Genomic DNA, 17,739 nt, shown 5'->3' with positions numbered 1-17,739 from the left:
GATTACAGATATCATTCACCTGAGAGGCCTCGCGCACTGCTGTCGCGCCGCCATCTCCTCCTCCATTTTCTTGTTTAATATATCACCAGCAAATGTGAAGTTTGTTGTCTTTGCAGCAGCAGTACAATGCAATACATAAAAATAGAGAAAAAACTATGAATTGCAGTAAGCATCTATCTTATATATAAAATTTTATACATATATAAATAGTTAAATGAAATAAAATGGCTGTTGTGACACGTCTAGTGTGGTAGTATACTGGGTAGTGCTTGTCTCTCTCACTTTCAGCTTCCACCATTGGCTGGCAGTCTAGCGAAAAGGAGAGCTGAATGTGTAAGTCTCTCCCTTCCAGTACACAACCTCTCCAACTGCAAGCCTCATGTGGTGCCTCCTTGCTGGTGACACATGGAAACTGAACTCCTTTTGGACTCAGGCTGAATTACAGTGGACAGGGAGGAGGTCTGGCTCCTGCACACGTAGCACGCAGGCCCACCGGCGTATGGACATGAAGAGGTGCTCGTGAACCAGATCCTCAGCTCTAGGTAAATAGCTCCATTGCCTTGTGGGCAGCCTCGGGAGAGACGAAGGCTACGGGAGTAAACCCAGACAGCAAATCTGGAATGGAGCCCCTAAGGCTCCTGGATATCATTGAACATCTTTTCAGCAATTCCTTGAGCCAAGCTAGTGCCAAGCATATTGCTTCATGAACTTCTCTTTGAAGAGGAGGACCTTTGACGACTGGGCATCTCAGGATCTCCATACCTTCTGTCCAGGCTTGTGATGATGATCATCATTGTCCTTCAAACTAACCAGCAAATGAAATAAGTAGTGTAAAAATAAAACTAATAAAAAGTAGGGAGGTAGTGTTCATGGGTTCAATGTCCATTCAGAAATCTGATGGCAGAGGGAAAGAAACTGTCCTGAAACTCTGAGTATGTGTCTTCAGGCTCTTGTATCTCCTTCCTGATGGCAACAATGAAAAGACAGCAAGTTCTGGGTGATGGAAGTCTTTAATGATGGACGTTGCCTTTTTGAGGCATCAGTCCTTGAAGATGTCTTGGATACTATGGAGGCTAGTGGTGGGTAAATTGATGGAAAGTATTCTTAGAGATGGTATATATAATTATCTGGATAGACAGGGTCTGATTAGGAACAGTCAACATGGATTTGTGCGTGGAAGGTCATATTTGACAGATCTTATTGAATTTTTTGATGTGGTTACTGGGAAAGTTGACGAGGGTAAAGTGGTGGATGTTGTCTATATGGACTTCAGTAAGGCCTTTGACAAGGTTCCACACATAAGGTTAGTTAGGAAGGTTCAATCGTTAGGTATTAATATCGAAGTAGTAAAATGGATTCAGCTGTGGCTGGATGGGAGACGCGAGAGAGTAGTGGTGGATAACTGTGTGTCAGATTGGAGGACGGTGTCTAGTGGTATGCCACAGGGATTTGTACTGGGTCCAATGTTGTTTGTCATATATATTAATGATCTGGACGATGGGGTGGTAAATTGGATTAGAAAGTATGCAGATGATACTAAGATAGGTGGAGTTGTGGATAATGAAGTAGGTTTTCAAAGCTTGCAGAGAGATTTAGGCCAGTTAGAAGAGTGAAAGATGGCAGATGGAGCTTAATGCTGATAAATGTGAGGTGCTACATTTTGGTAGAACTAATCAAAATAGGACATACATGGTAAATGGTAGGGCATTGCAGAATGCAGTAGAACAGAGGGATCTAGGAATAATGGTGCATAGTTCCCTGAAGGTGGAATCTCATGTGGCTAGGGTGGTGAAGAAAGCTTTTGGTATACTGCCTTTATAAATCAGAGCATTGGGTATAGGAGTTGGGATATAATGTTGAAATTGTATAAGGCATTGGTAAGGCCAAATTTGGAGTATTGTGTACAGTTCTGGTCACTGAATTATAGGAAAGATGTCAATAAAATTGAGAGAGTACAGAGGAGATTTACTAGAATGTTGCCTAGGTTTCATCTCCTAAGTTACGGAGAAAGGTTGAACAAGTTGGGTCTTTATTCTTTGGAGCGTAGAAGGTTGAGGGGGGACTTGATAGAGGTATTTAAAATTATGAGGGGGATAGATAGAGTTGACGTGGATAGGCTTTTTCCATTGAGAGTGGGGGAGATTCAAACAAGAAGACATGAGTTGAGAGTTAAAGGGCAAAAGTTTAGGGGTAATATGAGGGGGAACTTCTTTACTCAGAGAGTGGTAGTTGTGTGGAACGAGCTTCCAGCAGAAGTGGTTGAGGCAGGTTCAATGTTGTCATTTAAAGTTAAATTGGATAGATATATGGACAGGAAGGGAACAGAGGGTTATGGACTGAGTGCAGGTTGGTGGGACTAGGTGAGAGTAAGAGTTCGGCACGGACTAGAAGGGCCGAGATGGCCTGTTTCCGTGCTGTAGTTGTTATATGGTTATGTGGTTATAGTGCCCATGATGGAGCTGACTAAGTTTACGACTTTCTGCAGGTTATTTCGATCCTGTGCAGTAAGCGCCCCCCCCACCCCCACCCCCATACCAGATGGTGATGCAGCCATTTAGAATGCTCTCCATGGTACAGCTGTAGAAATCTGTGAGTGAGTCCTACTGGTATTCATGGTATCTGTGGAATGTGTGAGTGAGTACTTCTGGTGTTCTCTGTTTCTTTGAAGTGCTTGAGCGAGCCCTGCTGGTATTCACATGTACTGTGCGAGAAGTATGCATGGTCTGCTGGGATTCTCTGTCTCTGTGTGATATGTGAGCATGGGCTGCTGGTGTTCTCTGTCACTGACATGTGTGAATTGGTGCTGCTAGTAGTCTCACTCTCCTTATGGAAGGTGGTTGCATGGCCTGCTGGGATTGTCCATATCTCCGCGGGTTGTGTGGGCAAGGCCTGTTGGTGTTTTCATCCCTGTGGGATGTGATTGTGGTTGGTTCACCCTGGAACCTGCGTGATCAGACTGCTTTGTGGGACCTTCTGAAGGCCTTGCAAATGGCCACATAGAGAATGTCTATCTCTCCGTTGGTCAATCTTGCTCCCTTCTTCAAAGATCTCAATTAGATTCATGAGGCACTATCTCCCAGACTATCCTTAATCAGTCCTGCAAGGGCAAATAGATCCCATCCAATAACTTCTCCCCAACCCCCAACTCATAACTATCTTGATCACTGATACCCTTTGTGGTTCTGTGGCTTCTCCTGGCAGCCCTCCTTAAGTAACAGCACCACGTTTGCCACTCTTCAGTCTTCCGGGACCTTGCCTATGGCTAAGGAGCAAACAAGAATTTCTGACACAAGAAATTTTGCAGATACTGGAAACCTTGAGCAACACTCACAAAATGCAGGAGGAACTCAGTAGGTCAGGCAACATCTATGGGTGGGGGAGAATAAACAGTCAATGTATGTTTCTCTTCATAGGTGCTGACTTATCTAAGTTCCTCTTGCGTTTTGTGTGCGATATACAAGGCTCTCCGCCAGCACCCCAGTAATTTCTTGCCTTGCTTCCCACAGCATCCTTGATCAGGCCTCAGGAATGTGTTCACATTCATGTGCCTCAAGACCACCAACACCTCTCAAAATATTTCAAGACTTCACTATTTTCTTTCCTGAATTCTCTAGTTTCCATGATCTTGTCCACAGTAAATATAGATAAGAAATATTCATTCCTTTCTGATTTCCTGTGGCTCCATATTTAAACGAACACACCAAATCTTAAACGGATCTATTTTCTCCATAGTTACTCTTCTGTCTCTTATATACTTAGTGAATTTTTAGCATTCTCCTTTATCTTCCCTATTCAGCATATCTAATGTCCTATTTTTGCCCTCCTGAATTCTTCCCTAGGTGTGTTATTACCTCCCTTAGACTTCTCAAGGGATTTGCTTGAATATTTGCAGTCAGTATTCACCAAGGAGAAGAATGTGGAGGGACTGAGTTAGGGGAAGGGTATGCAGATATTCTGGAACACGTTCATGTCCGGAAACGTTAAGGACATTGACACAGATATTGTCATGAGGAAAAGTTAAGAGGATCAGAGGCAACTTGATAGAGGTGCATAAGATTATAAGAAGCAGAGACAGAGTGGACATTGTGTGCCTTTTTCCCAGGGTGGTAATGGTGTTCACCAGATGACGTCCTTTTAAGGTAAGTATAAGAGAGTTTAGGGGAGATGACAGAGGTAAGCTTTTACATAGAGAGTGGTGGGTGCTTGGAATGCGATGGGATGTAGGGAAGGAAATTGCTGGGAACTTTTGCATCCCTGTCTTTGGGTGAGGTACCAGAAGACTGAACAAAAGCAAATATTTCCTGATCCAAATAAAGCACTAGAGATAACTCAGGTAGCTCCAGGTCATTGAGTCTTATGTCTGCAGTAGAGAAACTATATTGAAAAATTCCAAGAGACATGATTTATGTTCACTTGCAAAGGCAGGGACTGATTAAGGGGAGTCAGCATGATTTTGTGCAAGAGAAATTATGTCTTGCAAGTCTGATTGAGATTTTGGCGGTGGTAAGTAAGAAAATTTCTGAATGTGCATTTGGTAACATGGATTTTAGCAAGGCTTTTCCCAGGGTCCAGAAGGTTGGAGGACAAGGAAGCTGAGGTTTTGGAGCACTGGGTCCAAAATTGACTTGGGGCTTGGAGTTAGAATGTGATGTTGGAGAGTGGTGTTCTGACTGGAGATGTACCATAGGGATTGCTGATGGTGCCTTAGTTATTTGTAATCTATGAATAATTTGGATGAGAATGACAGGAAAACAGGTGCAGTCACAGATAGCAAAGAAGGGGAGGGGTTGTCTAAGGATATATCGGGATTGACATAATCTGGAAAGCTGGGTGCAGATGTAATTTAATCCAGACAATTTTAATCCAGGTAATGATTTTGGTAAATTGGTTTATTATTATTACATGTACTGAGGTACAGTGAAAAACTTTCTTTTTCATGCCACCCGTACAGATTATTTCATTACAACAGTAAATTGAATCAGAATCACATTTAATAATACTGACATATGTCATAATTTTTTTGTGGCAGCAGTACCATGCAAAACATAATTTTAAAAAAAACTATACAATCAGAACTGTTGCTGCTTATGCTTAACCGTTGGTCAGGAAGTCAAGGATTCAACTGCAAGTGGAGGTGTGGAGTGCCAGGTCGAGGAGTCTGGAGATGAGTTTGCTTGGAATTATAGTATTGAAGTCAGAACTGTGGTCAATGAACAGTAACTTACCACAGGTGTGTTTGCTGTCTAGATGCTCCAGAGATGAGTGTAGGGCCACAGAGATGGCATCTGCCATGGATTTCTTTCAGTGGTAGGTGAATTGCAGTGGGTCGGGGTTGTCTGGGAGGCTGGAGCGGATGTGTCCCATGACCAGCCTCTCGATGGTGGTGGACGTCAGAGTCACTGGGCAAGTTTTAATAAGGCTCTTGGGCATTTTGGGAGGTCAGGTACTGGCAGGACCTATACAGTGAATGATAGGAACTTATGAGTGTTGATATAAAAGAGATGCAAGTTCATAGTTCTCTGGAAATGGCTACACAGATGGATAGGGCAGTGAAGAAGGCAACTGGTAAACATGTGTTACAGAGGCTGATGAATTAAATTTCATCTGTCACTCCACATCTACATGGTCGTCTGTCGTAGTTGACCTAGGGATGTTATGTTTAGCTTTACAGAAAATTGGTTAGGCATCAACTGGAGTATCATGTGCAGTTCCAGCTTCAACAGTGCAGGAGTGGTGTGGCAGCATCAGAGAAAGCGCACCGGGATGCTCCCTGAAATAAAAAGCAATACAAATAAGGAAGGACTGGATATGCTGGCCTTGTTCTCGCTGGAGTGTGGGAGATTGAGGGGTGATCTTACAGAGGTTTATAAGATCATGATGGACATGGATAGGGTAGTTAGTTGTTATCACAGGCCAGGGGAGTCTAGAACTAGAGACCAGGATGGCGTGGTAGCGTAACACTGTAACAGCACCAGCAATCAGCGACCGGAGCTCAATTTCCACCGCTGCCTGTAAGGTGTTTATTAATTATCTTGGTGACAATGTGGGTTTCCTCCGGGTGCTCTGGATTCTTCCCGCATTCCAAAGATGTGTGGGTTAGGGTTGGTAAGTTGTGGGCGTGTTATGCTGGCGCCAGAAGCATGGCCACACTTGAGTGTCACCCAGCAAAATCCTTTCTGATTTAATTTGACACAAATGATCATTTCACTGTATGTTTCCATCTACATGTGACAAATAAAGCCAATCTTTATCTTTAACGCAGGCTTCAGTCAAGAAAGGGGGGGTTTACAGGGAATCAGACAGGCAAGATTTTCACAGAAGGAGTGATGATTGTGTGGATGAGTTGCCAGAGGAGATGGTAGAGATGGGTCAATTATGTTTAAATGACATTTGAATGGGTAGATAGGTAGCAAAGGAGTAGAGAGATATGGGGTTAATACAAGTGAATGGCTTTGTGTGGATAATCTGCATAGTCAGCATGGATAAGCTGGGCCAATGGATCTGCTTGCGTGCTGTACAGATTATGACAGAGGAAGGAAATATTGGTATATATTTTGTCACTGGTTATAAAATTATGATTGGATTTGATGTGCTTTTTGACTGAGAGCCGGCATCTCATATTCACAGGATGTTCCTCATGTAGAGAATGGTCATTCATTCTGCGTGTCTCTCTCAGTGGAGCTCCTCCTCCTACCCTGAACCCTCACATTCTCTCCGTGAATGTTCACAGACAGGTTGTTCAGCCGGTATCTTTCTCCCAGGGTTGAAATGTCCAATACTAGAGGTCATACGTTTAGACTGAGAGGGGTAAGTTCAAAGGGGATGCGCGGGGCAAGTCTTTTCACACAGTGCTTGGAATGCGCTGCCAGGGGTGGTGGTGGGGGCAGATACAGCAGAGGTTTTCAAAGGCACGTGAATATGGAGAGAATGGCAGGATATGGGCAGAATGGACTAGTCTAATTCGGCATTTAATTTGTTCAGCGCATCATTGTGGGCTGAAGAGCCTGCCCCTATGTTGTACTGTTTTGTGCTCTGTGTTCTAACGACACTCCTTTGAATGCTGCTGTTAAATATGCTTCTGCGAGCCACTCCAGTAATGAATTCCAGACTTAAACCGTGAGATGTGTGAAGCATTTCTCTCAACTCTCTCTTGGTTCATATATTAATCGCCTTTGGCCTCTTGTCTCCTGCTTCTTGACCCCCTCCATCAGCACTTTCTATCTCATCTGTCTACATTCTTTATGAGTTTAAATGTCTCAAAAACTAGTCTGTCCCGAGGAGAGTAATACCATCTTCTCCTGTCTACACACGTAACAGGTCATCGTCTCTGCAATCATTTTGGAATATTGTTATCCAACTCCACCAGAGCCTGAAAACATTTCTATATAATGTAAAGATTCATAAAATGAACCACTCTATTTATCAATTTCTTGCACAGATCCCAGTGGATTTACTCTCCCCACAGATCCCAGTGTATTTATACTCCCACTAACCCCAGTATATTTACTCTCCCCACTGATCCCAGTGTATTTACTCTCCCCACTGATCCCAGTGTATTTACTCTCCCCCTGACCCCAGTGTATTTACTCTCCCCACTGATCCCAGTGTAATTACTCTCCCCACTGATCCCAGTGTAATTACTCTCCCCCCTGATCCCAGTGTATTTACTCTCCCCCTGACCCCAGTGTATTTACTCTCCCCCCTGATCCCAGTGTATTTACTCTCCCCACTGATCCCAGTGTATTTACTCTCCCCCTGACCCCAGTGTATTTACTCTCCCCACTGATAGAATATAGAATATCTTTATTGTCATTGCTGTGGAGCAATGAAACACAGTTTAGCAGCTCAATGTTTTGCAGCATGACAAAGAACATATACATAAACTCTAAAACCTCAGGAGCGCAGTCCAAAATTAATAATATATGGATGGGGTGGGGTAGGACAATTGCACACCTGCCATTCCTGGAAGTGTGATGCATTTAGCTGCCGCCGTCTTAGGAGGGGGGCAGGAGAAGGGAAGGGGGTGTTATACATTTCACTGCTTGTGGGTAGAAGCTGTTAAGGAGTCTCTTTGTTTTCATCCTTAATGCTCTGTATCTCTTCCCAGAAGGTAGAAGGGAAAACAGGTGATGTCGAGGATGAGTAGGATTCTTTGAAATACAAGTAACCTTCTTTTGAAGTCTGCCAGTATAAATGTCTCTAAGGGAGGGTAATGTTGTGCCAATAACCCGCTCTGCTACCCTCACCACCCGCTGCAAGTCCTTCCTGTTCTGTTCTGTGCAGCTGGCAAACCACACTGCACAGCAATACGTCAGGAGGCTCTCTATAGTTGTCCGATGGCAGTTGATCAGCAGGTGATGAGGGAGGAGAGTGTGCTTTAGCTTCTTTAGGAAGTAGAGCCTCTGTTGGGCCTTCCCCACCTGATAAGAGATCCCAGTGTATTTACTCTCCCCACTGATCCCAGTGTAATTACTCTCCCCACTGATCCCAGTGTAATTACTCTCCCCACTGATCCCAGTGTATTTACTCTCCCCCGATCCCAGTGTATTTACTCTCCCCACTGATCCCAGTGTATTTACTCTCCCCACCGATCCCAGTGTATTTACTCTCCCCCCTGATCCCAGTGTATTTACTCTCCCCCCTGATCCCAGTGTATTTACTCTCCACTGATCCCAGTGTATTTACTCTCCACTGATCCCAGTGTATTTATTCTCCACTGATCCCAGTGTATTTACTCTCCCCACTGATCCCAGTGTAATTATTCTCCCCCTGATCCCAGTGTATTTACTCTCCCCACTGACCCCAGTGTAATTACTCTCCCCACTGACCCCAGTGTATTTACTCTCCCCACTGACCCCAGTGTATTTACTCTCCCCCCGATCCCAGTGTATTTACTCTCCCCACTGATCCGAGTGTAATTACTCTCCCCACTGATCCCAGTGTAATTACTCTCCCCACTGATCCCAGTGTGTTTACTCTCCCCACTGATCCCAGTGTATTTACTCTCCACTGATCCCAGTGTATTTACTCTCCCCACTGATCCGAGTGTAATTACTCTCCCCACTGATCCGAGTGTATTTACTCTCCCCACTGATCCCAGTGTATTTACTCTCCACTGATCCCAGTATATTTACTCTCCCCACTGACCCCAGTGTATTTACTCTCCACTGATCCCAGTGTATTTACTCTCCCCCTGATCCCAGTGTATTTACTCTCCACTGATCCCAGTGTAACTCTCTCCACTGATCCCAGTGTATTTACTCTCCACTGATCCCAGTGTATTTACTCTCCCTCCTGAACCCAGTGTATTTACTCTCCCCACTGATCCCAGTGTAATTACTCTCCCCATTGATCCCAGTGTATTTACTCTCCTCACTGATCCCAGTGTAATTACTCTCCCCTCTGATCCCAGTGTATTTACTCTCCCCACTGATCCCAGTGTATTTACTCTCCCCCCTGATCCCAGTGTATTTACTCTCCCCACTGATCCCAGTGTAATTACTCTTTCCCTGATCCCAGTGTATTTACCCTCCCCACTGATCCCAGTGTATTTACTCTCCCCACTGATCCCAGTGTATTTACTGTCCCCACTGACCCCAGTGTAATTACTCTCCACTGATCCTAGTGTATTTACTCTCCCCCTGATCCCAGTGTAATTACTCTCCACTGATCCCAGTGTATTTACTCTCCCCACTGATCCCAGTGTATTTACTCTCCCCACTGACCCCAGTGTATTTACTCTCCCCACTGATCCACTCTGCTCTGTTTCCTAGCTCAGCGTGCTGTGCCCACAGTTAGCTGTGTCTCACAAGTCCTGATGCCGGTGAGTAATTGGGTGATTTAGTTTTGCATGTTGAATTGTTTCACTTAGTTTAAAGTGTTCGATTGGCTCATTCGTGTAAATCTCATTTTCAGTGTGAAATGAGGCATACAGAAGTGGTTCTGAGCAGTCCTCTGCCTGGTTGGTGACTGGGTAACCAGCTATGTGCTGAACATGCTGAGCCAAGGGACCAACGCCTGGGCACAGTGTGTTTTCCCCAGTTTGCAGTGTCTGGCGAATGTATTGGCACAGACAGGAAAAAACGGGCCATTTTTTGTCTGTGTGTGCTGGCTACTCGGGCCCCAGCTGTTCACAGTCTAAATGAATGGATTGTATAAGTATAATATATCCAAGTTTGCTGATGATGTAATGCGCCTGTGACTCAGTAAAAGATAACATGGTTTAGCAGGTGATTAGGAATGTGGACAGTATGTTGGCTTTTATTATAGGAGATTTGAATTCAAGAGTTGTGATATCTTACTGTAATGATACAGGATCCTTGTAAGACCACACTTGGAGCTTCTGATCTCCTTCCCTGTGGTAAAAGGACTGCTATGAAGGTTAACTAGATTGATTCTTGGGATAGAGTATCTGTCTCTCTGACAAGTGATTAAACAAACTGGGTCAGTATGGGTTTAATGAAGGGACGTACTGGTAGGTTCAAGTTTATATTTGCCAAAGATAAACTAACTGGGTATAAATGCCATGAAAAGTAACTTTTTTGCAACAGCAGCACACAGTACAAGATGAGGACAAACTTAAGATATACTTAATTTAACAAAAATCAAGCTAAACTTGCATATGCAAAATATCTAAGAAAGTAAAGACACTAGTTCAAGGTGAGGGAACAAAAGCATATATAATTAAAGGCAATTTTAAGCTTTTTCCAGGTTGGTTCAGTAACTGGATGAAAGCGGGGAAGAAGCTGTTGTTGAACCCTGAGGTGTAGGTCTTTAGGCTCCTGTGCCTCCTGCCTGATGGCATGATGTCCATCATATTGGATGTTTTTCTCCTTGAGGCATGGCTTCTTGAAGATGTCCATGACAGTGGGAAGAGCTGTACCTGTACTGTACTGTACCCAGGCAAAGGCTCAGCCATGATCTTCGAGACCCCTAAGAATGCAGAGTCTGCAGTCCAGAGTCAAAAGCAAGCTGCTAGAGGAACTCAGTGGGTCAGGCAGCATCTGTGGAGGCAGGGAGGGATGGTCAACAGTTTGGATCAAGATATTCTGGTGCAGACGGAAATTTACTACCCGTCTCTCTCCACAGATGCTGCCCGACCTGCTGAGTTCCTCCAGCAGTTTGATCTTATTGGCAAGTGCAATGGGTCCAGGCTTCCCAGTTGACTAATCCAACTGCTTTTTCTGATAGTCCTTATGATCCCAACATATTTAATCTCAGAGCCTTCCGTATGCTTGTACTTTTAAAAGCGCAGAGGAAGCCACTTCAACATGTCAGGTGCTGCAGGTTCCTAGTGGAACAAACCCATCTGTTTTCCAGTACCCTTTCTTCCACATGCCCGTCAACTATTCTTTCATTGTTTTTGACATTAGCAAAAACTTAGATATTACAGACAAAGCATAAAACCTGCCTGTAAAATTTTTCTGTTGTGGCATACAGTGGAAATCCACTTAGTCACGTGGAGAGCGTGCAAACTCCACAGAGACAGTGCCAGAGGTCAGGAGCTGTTGGCCAAAGCACTATCAGTTCTGTCATCATGCTGATCAGTGTATTTACTCTCCTCATTGGTCCTAGTGTATTTACTCTAATCCCATTGATCCCAGTGTATTTACTGTCTCTCCACTGGTCCAATTTATTTACTGTCTCCCCATTGGTCTTAGTGTATTTACTCTCACCCTAATGGTCCCAGTGTACTTACTGTCTCCCCATTGGTCTTAGTGTACTTACTGTCTCTCCATTAGTCCCAGTGTATTTACTCTCACCCTAATAGTCCCAGTGTACTTACTGTCTCCCCATTGGTCCAATTTATTTACTTTCTCCCTATTGGTCCTAGTGTACTTACTGCCTCCCCATTGGTCCTAGTGTACTTACTGCCTCCCCATTGGTCCTAGTGTACTTACTGTCTCCCCATTGGTCCCAGTGTATTTACTCTCACCCTAATGGTCCCAGTGTATATACCCTACCCCAACTAGTCTCAGTGTGTTTACTTTCCTCTCCCTGCTTTCTAGCTCAGCCTGCCGGGTCAACAGAGTGCTGTGACTGGATGTTGGTGAGTAAATGGATGATTTAATTTTGGATGTTGAATTGTTTGATTAAGTTTTCCTATTTAATTTGCTCAGTCTTGTAATTTCCACCTGCTTTGGGTAGTATACAGTTAGAAGCTATCCTGTACCTGTTTGATATTTAGGTAACTGCAGTACTATGTGATGGAAGTCAGAGTCTTTGATCTTGTTGAACCTGGGGATCTAGGACTGGGTTCCAGTAATATTTGGTGTATTTTAGCCCAGTGTGTGGTGCTTGTTCAGTGTGATGTGCGGACAGCAGTAACTGGGTAGAATAAGCAGCTCATTTATTTTGCATCCATCAACAAGGACTCCCATCATGTGGACTACCATTGGGAGGAGGTACAGGAGCCTGAAATCCCACATGTAGGAACAGATTCTTTTCCTGCACCATCAGATTTCTGCATATTCCATGAAACCATGAACAAGACCTCACTATTTATTTATATATTTATTCTTATGGATTGTACTGTACTGCAGCCACAAAACAAAAAGTTTCACAACATACTGTATGTCAGCAATGCACTGGCATTACAGAGGGTTCAGAGGAGGTACATGAGAATAATTCCCAGAATAAAAGGGTTAATGTATGGGGATTGTTTGGTGGCTCTGGGCCTGTGTTTAGAGGAATTGTGGGGGGGGGGGGAAATCTCACTAAAACCTAGATAGAGTGGATGTGGAAAGGATGTTTTAGGTAGTGCACAAGTCTAGGACCAGAAGGCACAGCCTCAGAAAAGTGGGACATCCATTTAGAACAGAGATGAGGAGGAACTTCTTTAGCCAGAGGGTGGTGAATCTATAGAATTCATTGTCATGGATGGCTGTGGAGGCCAGGACATTGAGTACATTTAAAGTGGAGATTGACTATAGAAGGGGATTCAATGATTACGATGAGAAGGCAGGAGAATAGGATTAAGAGAGATAACAAATCAGCCATGACGGAATGGTGGAGCAGACTCGGTGGTCTGAATGGCCTTTATTTGCTCCTAGAGTATGTCAAGGTTTTATGGTCCTATAATAATTCTGGTCAGGTCATGAAGGGATATGGGGAGAAAGCAGGAGTTTGAGGCTGGGAGGAAAATTGGATCAGTCCTGATGAAATGATGGGGCAGACTTGATGGGCTGAATGGCCTAATTCTGCTCCTATGACTTATGCTCTTAAGGTCTTATGATTCTGACTTTTAGCTGGTGAGCCTGTGATTAGTGTGTGATACAGTGACGAGTCCCGAGGACCCATCTGTTCACCATCTTCATTAAGAAATTGTACCAGGGCACCAAGTGTAATACATCTAAGTTTGCTAATGGTAGGAAGTGGCATGAGTGTGGGCTTCATGGAGGATGCAGAGAGATTTTATAGGCAGGCTAAAAGTGTGGCAGATGGAACATGATGTGAAGTGAAGGGAAGTGAAAATTGAATGTTGTGAGATTGAAAACAATGAGGAAGGCAAAGACCATGTCCTTTGGCCCGCTGAGATCCTCCAGCCTTTGTATGTTGCTCTGGATTTCCATCATCTGCCGTCTTTCTTGTACACAAGAGTGAGGTGCTTTAATGTAGCAGTGCAGAGCCCAGGTGAAACTGGACTTGGAGTCCTGTGCACTCAACTCCTCTCTCTACTGAAGCGAGGACATGGTCATCATGGATGGACTGATTCCCAAGGTACTGGTTTCATCAGAGAGTCATAGATTGAGCATAAGACTAGAAGACATAGGAGCAGAATTAGGCCATTCGGCCCATCGAGCCTGCTTGCTATTCCATCATTGCTGCTTTATTATCTCTCTCAACCCCATTCTCCTGCTTTCTCCCCATAACCTTTGATGCCCTTACTAATCAAGAAACTATTAACCTCTGCTTTAAGAAAACCCAATATCTCGGCCATCACAGCTATCTGAGGCAATGAATTCCACAGATTCACCACCCTCTAGCTAAGGATATTCCTTCTCCTCTCTGTTCTAGGGGACATCCTTATATTCTGAAGCTGTGCCTCTGCTACTAGACTTCCCCACTATAAGAAATATCCTCTCATTGTCCACTCTGTCTAGGCCCTTCAATATTGGATAGGTTTCAGTGAGATCCTCCTCATTCTTCTAAACTCCAGCGAGTACAGGCCTACAGCCATCAAATGCTCTTCAATATTTATTCCCGGGATCGTTATTGAGAACCCCTTCTGGATTCTCTCAAACGTCAGCACATGCTTTCCTAGATAAGAGGCTCGAAACTGCTCACAGTCTCTTAAGTGAGCAAACTGAACCTATAATGTGTTGCATTTCAAAGAATGAGAAGTGAGCTCGTGAGAACATGCAACATCTTTAGGGAAGTGAGGGTGGCTGCAGAGCTAATATTTCCTCTATCTGTAACGTCTAAAGTTTTGAATGGCAGACAGACTCACTGAAGTCCATCCACAATGTTCTGGATACCAGGTGACCAAGCCACACAGGTATACTGTGGTAGATACTAAACACAAAATAATCTGCAGATGCTGTAAAAGATCAAAGCAACACTTTCAGTACGCTGGATGAACTCAGCAGGTCGGGCAGCATCAGTCAGAAACGATGAGTCGACGTTTCTGACTGATACTGCCCGACCTGCTGAGTTCACCCAGCGTACTGAAAGTGTTGCTGTGGTAGATACTGTTGGGGGAGGGGAAAGCACCAATAGTCAAGATTGTGGCAACCACAGTTGACTCCGCAGCAGAACAAGAGAGGAAACACACTAATACTATAGTGGATTAGAGAGTTTTAGCTATAAGGAGAGCTTGGACAAACTTGGGTGGTTTTAGAACACAGAACGTACAACATACAGCACAGTACAGGTTCTTTGGCCCACAGTGTGGTGCCGACCCTTTAACCTACTCCAAGATCTAATGCTTCCCTCCCACATAGCCCTCAATTTTTCTTTCGTTCATGTGCTAATCTAAGAGATCCGTAAATGCCCTCTACTACCATCTCCAGCAGCATCGTCTATGCACTTGTCATTCTCTGCATAAAGAAAACTACTTCTGACATCCCCTCTATACTTTCCTCCAATCATCTTAAAGTTGTATTAGGCATTGTCATCCTGGGCAAAAAGTGCTGGCTGTCCACTCTAACTATGCCTCTTATCATCTTAAGCACTTCAGTTGTCACCTGCCTCACACTCACTGGGTCTCTAGTCGGCCTTGGATCACCTGGATGACAGCAATACCTATGGTATGCTGCTTTTTATTGATTACCACTCAGCGTTTAATGTCATCATCTCCTCAGTACTAATTAACACGTTTGAAAACTTGGGCCTTTGTACCTCCCTACAACTGGATCCTTGACCTCTTTATCGAGAGACCACAGTAAGTGTGGATCAGAAATAATTTCTCCTCGTTGACAATCAACACAAGTGCACCTCAAGAATGTGTGCTTATCTCACTGCTCTACTCTCTCTGCACTCTTAACTGTGTACCTACGCACAGCTGAGACAGGTACAGGAGCCTGAAGGCACACACTCAGATTTAAGGAATAGTTTCTTTCCCTCTGCCATCAGACTTATAAGTGGCCAATGAACCCCTGAACACTACTTCACTATTTTTCTCTCTTTCTGCACTACTTGTTTATTTTTAATATTTGTTATTGTAACTTATTGTAATTTTTTATTATGTTTTGCATGGTATTGCTGTTACAAAACACCAAATTTTACAATACGTGTCTATGATTCTCACCTGTCATCCTCCTTCTCTACAAAGAGAAAAGCCCTAGCTTGCTCAACCTTCCTCCTAAGGAATGCTCACTAACCCAGACAGCATCTGGTATATCTCCTCTGCACCTTCTCTAAAGCTTCCATATCCTTCCAAGCGTGAAATGATCCAAGTGTGGTCTAACCCGAGTTTTATAGACCTTCAATATTACCTTGCAACACTAGAACTCAGACCCGGATTAATGAAGGCCAACACACTACACCTTCTTAACCACAACTTGTACAACAACTTTGAGGGATCTATAGACGTGAACCCAAGATCCTTCTGTTCCTCCAAACTGCTAAGAATTCTGTCATTATTCTTGTACCCTGGAATGTCAGAGAGTGAGGGAAGGCCTGACAGGAGTATATAAAATTATGGAAGGCTTTGTCTGGGTTGATAGGCAGAGCCTTACTCCCATGGTGGAATGCCAATTTCTAGAGTACATAGCTTGAAAATGAGAGGGAGAAAATTTAAAGGAGTTGTGCGAGGCTGGTCTTTTCACACAGACCATGGTAGGTGTCTGGAACAGGCTGTCGGGGAAGTGGTGGAAATGGATGCAATAGTGGTATTTAAGAGGCATTTAGACAGACCTGTGAACAGGCAGAGAATGGGCAGATTAAATCGACTTTGTGGTCAGTACAGATGTGGTGGGCTGAAGGAGGCCTTCCCTTGAGCTGTGCTGTTCTATCTTCCAGTAGTACAGTTTTAATCTGTAAGGGGTGGGTAGGTAAGGGGGCGGACAGCTATTTCTGTGGCTACAAACTAGATTCATAAATGGAAATACCAGCGATATAAACCAGGGTCGGCAATGTCTCAGAATCTGAATCATGTTTATCACCATGATATGAGTTTTCTTGTTTTATGGCAGTAGTACAGTGCAAAAATCACTATAAAGTACAGAAATAAATAAATAGTGCGAAAAAAAAGGGATAATGAGTTAGTGTTGATGGGGCGGGGGGGGCGGGTGACTGAACAGCCAATAGTTCAGAATCAGAATCAGGTTTATTACTACTCTCGTATCTCTTGAAATTTGTTGTTCTATTTCAGTAGTACAGCACAAGACATAACACGTTATTGTAAGTTACAGTAAAAATAAATAATTAGTGCAGAAGAAAAATATGAGTAGTGTTCATTGATTTATGGACCATACAGAAACCTAATGGCAGAGGAGAAGAAGGTGTTCTGAAAACGCCGAGTGTAGGTCTTCAGGCTGTCGTACCTCTTCTCGATGGTAGTAAAGGGGAGACTGGTCCTTAATGATAGATGAAGCCTTCTTGAGGCATCGCCTTTAAAAGTATCCTTGGTGGTTCATAGGTTCAAAGGTACAATTTAATGTCAGAGAAATGTATACAATATACATCCTGAAATGCTTTTTCAAGGTGCTTTGCCTGTGAAGGAGCACCAAGGTGTTGGGGAGGCTTATGCCTGTGAAGCTGAGTCTATAAACCTCTGCAACCTCTTCCAATCTTATGGATTGGAGCCTCCAACCGGGAGATGAAGCAACCAGTCAGAATGCTCTCCACCATACAGTAGAAATTTGCGGACATACCAAATCTCCTCAAACTCCTAATGAAGCATAGCCGCTGGTATGGCTACATTGTGGTCGCATCAACATGTTGGGACTATGATAGATCCTCTGAGGTGTTCATGCCCAGGAGCTTGAAGCTGCTCACCCATTCCACTGCTGATCCATCAGTGAGGGCTGGTGTGTTTTCTCCCAACTTCCCCTTTCTGAAGTTCTTGTTTCTTATATGTCAGTACCAATGACAGGGGTAAATTCTATTTGCCATTGCTCTGCCCATCTTACCAGCTGTTCAATATTCTCCTGTAGCCTGTATGACTGTTACTACCTTTAATTTTGTGTCATTTCAAAATAATTGTATATTTCCTGAAATCATATTCAAACAGGTAATGACGGTAACAAGCAGCATTGATCCCCACGATACACTTCTGGTCACAAGCTTTCAATCGCA

General features: G+C 43.9%; 1 protein-coding gene across 15 annotated transcripts in view; it reads left to right on the top strand.

The window, feature by feature from the left end:
* The window catches only part of LOC134350907 (glutamate receptor ionotropic, kainate 5-like), a 170,889-nt gene that overhangs the window by 21,860 nt on the left and 131,290 nt on the right, over positions 1–17,739 (top strand). For 5 of the 15 annotated variants that reach the window (XM_063056743.1, XM_063056734.1, XM_063056735.1 and 2 more), the window contains exons 2-3: positions 9,774–9,823; positions 12,009–12,049. The gene's annotated coding sequence lies outside the window, so the exon portion shown is untranslated. Of the gene's footprint in view, positions 1–6,627; positions 6,808–8,107; positions 8,164–9,773; positions 9,824–12,008; positions 12,050–17,739 lie in introns of all 15 variants that reach the window. The other 10 variants (XM_063056738.1, XM_063056740.1, XM_063056739.1 and 7 more) reach the window with 5 other exon arrangements.

The sequence above is a fragment of the Mobula hypostoma genome, chromosome 8 (genome assembly GCF_963921235.1).
Source record: "Mobula hypostoma chromosome 8, sMobHyp1.1, whole genome shotgun sequence".
Classification (NCBI taxonomy): Eukaryota; Metazoa; Chordata; class Chondrichthyes; order Myliobatiformes; family Myliobatidae; genus Mobula; species Mobula hypostoma.
This window is presented reverse-complemented; position numbering and strand designations above follow the sequence as displayed.